We start from the raw sequence: 4631 nt of genomic DNA on the forward strand, positions 1-4631 counted from the left end.
TCCTGCCTGTGTGACCCTGAACAAGTTAACTTTACCTCTGTCTGCCTCAGTCTTCATCTATAAAATGGGGATAGTAATAACTGCTTCCCAAGCTGGTATGAGGATCAAATAAGGTGACATGAGTTGAATGTTATATAAATGCTTTATAGTAATAAATTGGTTAGGGCCACTGTCACCTTAGAATTCTAGAAGGCTGACAATAACAAAGTCATTTCCCTAACTTGTGAAGGATTATACATCAAAAGCCCCAAACCAAGTTTCTTGCTCTCGGGGAGCTTATGTTGTTTCTAGAGAGGGAATAAGTAAAAATGGAATTATGAAAACACAGCATTAGATAAACACAGAGTAGGAGGACTTCTCCAAGAGCTGAAGAGATCCCAGAGAGCCGGAGCTTTTAGCAAAAGCTTCCAGGGAATGATAAGATTGAAGCTGGGTGATACATCAAGCATTTAGGGAATTCCTAGATAATAGGAAATGCTGGGCTAGCTGCATAAGTTGAGGCAAGACCACCTTGAACTTATTCTCAACCAACTTCCATGGGACCATGGAATCCATCCATTTCTAAATACAAAACAATTTGGAGGAGTACTCTTGCTCAGGGTAATAGTAGCCAAGAGCCAAAGAAACTCATTCCAATTATTGGGGGCAGAGGGAGGGTTTATATAAAGGCACCTAGATAGGAGTGTTCAGTACAGGATAAAAGCAATTAGATCCATGTGTACAGAAGAGAGTTTAAAAAGGAAAACGATGAGATTTAAGTCTAGACAGGGTCTATAGGGAACAAAGGTAGGGAATTTGGGAACAGTGGAGGGAAAGATGAAGAAGTGAAGTACTAAGAACTATAGGAATTACATGAAATAAACTAATTTCTAATCTGAGACCTGCATTTCATTTTCTTACAAATCCCACCAGCTTAAATAGTAGGATTTGAGTAACATCCTGTTTCACATCCCGTAAAAGTCATCCTGCTCTCTTCCCACCTTGGAAATCCCTAATCTTTCTTCCAGTTAGAAATTAGATTACCCAATCTTGCATTCTGATTTATATCATGTTTTCTTTTATTACATTAAAAAAATCTGTCTCCAATTAAATTTGTACTAAGCCAAGACATTGGTCCCAATGTCTTATGCAATTGATGTGTTGCTTAAAATTATTATGGTTGGAATCAACTATATAATATGAATTCTGAAGAAATTTAGAAAGTATCTTATTTCCCACCCCTTGGTCAGAATAAAGAGAAAGATAAGGTAGATCTAAAGAAAAGGCAAAGGGGCTTACTGGAAAGGATGTTGAATTACCCATCTTTGTCAAAGTCCAACAGACATTAAATCATATTTAGCTCCTTGTTAAGTTTAGGTTCTTTTTTTCCCCCTTTAGTAAGGCTTCAACCCAAGCCATGTTCTGAGGTTTCCTATAGAAATACTTTAAGAGGATGCGAGAATGATAGCAAGAACTTCTCAGTATTCAAAGTTTTTCCATGGAAGCTTAGAATTGTGGTTCCGAGTGAGATTCCAACAGCAGCCAAGAACATTTCTGAAAACATGCCACTGACTAAAGTTTGAGCATACACAAAGGGCAGTATGGCCTACATTTATTTAAGAGATCTTTGAAAAGCAAAACCATTAAAAAAATTCACAAAATCTCAACATCCAATTACAACTTTCCAGAAACCTCTGGATAAGTGGTACCAAAAGTCTAGCACCCCAGTAGACCACAAAAATCCTGAGGGAGCAAGGTGTGGGAATAGAATTGCTTCCTGGATGACAAGTTCATGTCCTCAGGAAACAGAAGAGGCCAGTAACACAGTGGGGACTAGGACAGCTTTCCTGTGAGAAAAGAACAATAAAGTTAGAAAGCATTCATGGGGGCCACCTGGCCTATATCTAGAATCATGAACTCATCAATTCCTCCCTGGACTTTCTAAATTATTGCCTCCCAGAGACCTTCTCTTTAATGTCTCCTCTACGGAGCTGCTAAAGTTCTCTAAACCACAGATCTCACCACCTCAATCCCTCTCTGCTCATCTTTGGGACAAGATACAAACTCCTAATCAAGGTATCTAAGGCTCTATACCATACCAATCTTCTCCTTTTCTTGATTCTTATACCTCATTCTTCATACATTTTATCTCCTAAGCCTTGCTGGCCTTAGTTTATCCTTTCCCTCCCCCCTTCTGACTCAGCTCCTGTATGAAGGTTTTTGAACACATAAGGATCACTAACATCTCAAATTATACTTCCTCTGCTTCCAGGGATCTGATCATTGGGGGCGGGGGGGGGGGGGGGGGGGGGGGGGGGGGGGGGAGAATAAAGTAAATTAATGGCAAAAACTTATTCCCTATTGTATGAAGGGTAGCATTCTGGAAAGTACCCCCAGTTGGAGGTCCTACATTTATTCCTAGTTAATCTCCAGAGACCTCAATTTATAGTCTTATCTTTGGGATCCTTCACTTATTGCTCTAACCTTCATAGACACGCTTGATTGGCCTCAACAACTTCATACAAAACAAATCAAAGGAAAATTAGACTACCATAAAACATACATTGACAGAGTCTGCCAAAGGAAAACAGATCATTTATAGAAAATAAATCAAGTAATGATTTATGTAATGAGAAATTGCACTTCAAAAACTGGGTTCAATTCCTGCTAATGTCTCCTACTAGTTTGAGGACTCCAAGGAGACCACAAGATTTCCATGACTTAGACAATTCACAAGAGATCAGCACTGCTCTAGATGGGGCAAGCTCCTCTACCAAATTGGCCTTCATTCTCTATAGGGATCAGCCAGAAACTGAATTCTCTAACAATAGCCAGATCGGCCTCCTGCAGGAAGCCTTCCAATAAGCTACCTTGTTCAGGTGCTTCCCTTCTTTGTAATATGCATTTTTCTCTTCTATTAAGCACTTTTTTCAGATTCTAAGATCTTTTTGAAGACATAGACATCCTTACCAAGCTAAAGTTGCTGATCCTGGATTCTGAGGGCCCCTTCCCTCCTCCCGAGGTCCAACATGTTGTTGAGACCCTGTGGTAGATGAAGGGCTATCAGGGACATACATTCCAACTACTCCAACTGACGGGGGAGGAAAACCTGCCATAGCAGGACGATTTAGTCTTTCCCTAGGGAAGAGGTCAAGGAGGAAAAAAGGTGAAGTTAAGAAGTTTTAGGATGTAAAGTAGAAAATTAAAGAATCCTTCTTTGCCTAGTCACTATCTTCATCAAAATGCTAACTCAACTCTACAACTTCCGCTCTGTAAAGCTTAGCGACTTACATGAATACAGAAGCATCCCAACTAGATGCTGAAACTAGTAACCAATAGACAAATTGATCCAGAGCCTTCTACAAAGATCTTGCCAGCATCACTATCTTAGAAAGTCATGTTTCAATTCTCCAAAGCCCTATTTAATCCTCCCTCCCCCCACTGCCCAGCTCTCCCAAATAACAAAGATCAAGATGAACTAATGTTAGTGCTCCAATAGTTGATACATGAGGATTGGGGAAGATGGGTGGAAACCAAAGCAACCCTTTGCAGAGTAAGTGACTCCTAATCTCATTCCTTTCAAAATATTTGTAGGCATTTCTAGTAAGTCATGAGACCAGATTAAGAACCAGGAGATATTTCACAGCTGGTAAGCTTAATTTCGAGATGACCTGAGGAAGAAGGAAAAGCTCTAATAGCAAAAGATATAGAAGTCATACTCACTCATCAATTGAACATGCCAAAGGTATGTCACGAACATCACCATCCACATCTAAGGAACGATAGTGAAGAATACTATGAAAAGTAATTAGATTCCATTTCATCTGATGAGAGAAAAATTGTTCAGGAATAGATGTTTAAAATGAATAGGATAAGTTAAATATGTAGAATCTCTAAAATACTAGAGACTTTTGAAAGATAGAGCCCTGGGGAACACATTGGGTCCAGAGGTCTGTGGCAGATGGAGAAGAGTGTTTGACCCAAAGCCCAGAAGGAGTATCTTCCCCTTTTCTATGAGGAGGCTACAGGCCATGTTTCCTTTTATTCCCATGGTTTTCTTTCTCATAGAACTGAGTACATGATAGCCAAGGTGACCAGTTCCTCTGATGTAGCCTGGGTGGAAAGTAGTTTTTAACTGTGGCATACACCAAACTATGATACAGGATTTTTGGACCAGTCTTACAAAAGGGGGAGTTTAAAAGATAAAATGCACTCAACTATCCTTCACTTGCCCACAGGAGAATTGACTAGATCAGTGAAAAGGCTAGGAAACCAGCTCTTGAATTAATTCGCCTGGTAAAGACTAAGCATGGAGGACCCCAGTGAGGGGCTGCAAGGGTCCTCAATCTTACCTCTCTTTGTATCCCACAATCCAAGACTGAGTAGAGGAAGAAAAACTTGTCTTCTAGAACTGTAGATACTTGGCAGCCTTGACCCAGAGTCACCTGTTCAGGAAGCAGAGTTGTCCCATTCCGAAAAAGATCTCTATCCATTATGACCTGGAAGTAGTCTGGGGCACAGGTTACCCATACTATGCAAAAAAAAGGGAAACGATCATCTGTCAAAGGAGACACCAGTCAAAGAAGGCAAAACAGAAGTCAGGTGGTTAAGACTAAAATTAGAGGAGATTCCCTTACAGAGAGAGGGGGGGG

General features: G+C 40.3%; 1 long non-coding RNA gene across 1 annotated transcript; it reads right to left on the minus strand.

Moving 5' to 3' along the window:
* Nucleotides 1-1591: 1591 nt before the first annotated feature.
* Nucleotides 1592-3797, minus strand: LOC141516656 (uncharacterized). The gene is made up of 3 exons (XR_012476774.1): nt 3703-3797; nt 2950-3117; nt 1592-1826 (listed from the first exon to the last, which is right to left on the minus strand). It is a non-coding gene; the product is annotated as an uncharacterized LOC141516656 (long non-coding RNA).
* Between the last annotated feature and the right edge of the window lie 834 nt (nt 3798-4631).

Source organism: Macrotis lagotis, chromosome 3 (genome assembly GCF_037893015.1).
Source record: "Macrotis lagotis isolate mMagLag1 chromosome 3, bilby.v1.9.chrom.fasta, whole genome shotgun sequence".
In the NCBI taxonomy this organism is placed as follows: domain Eukaryota; kingdom Metazoa; phylum Chordata; class Mammalia; order Peramelemorphia; family Peramelidae; genus Macrotis; species Macrotis lagotis.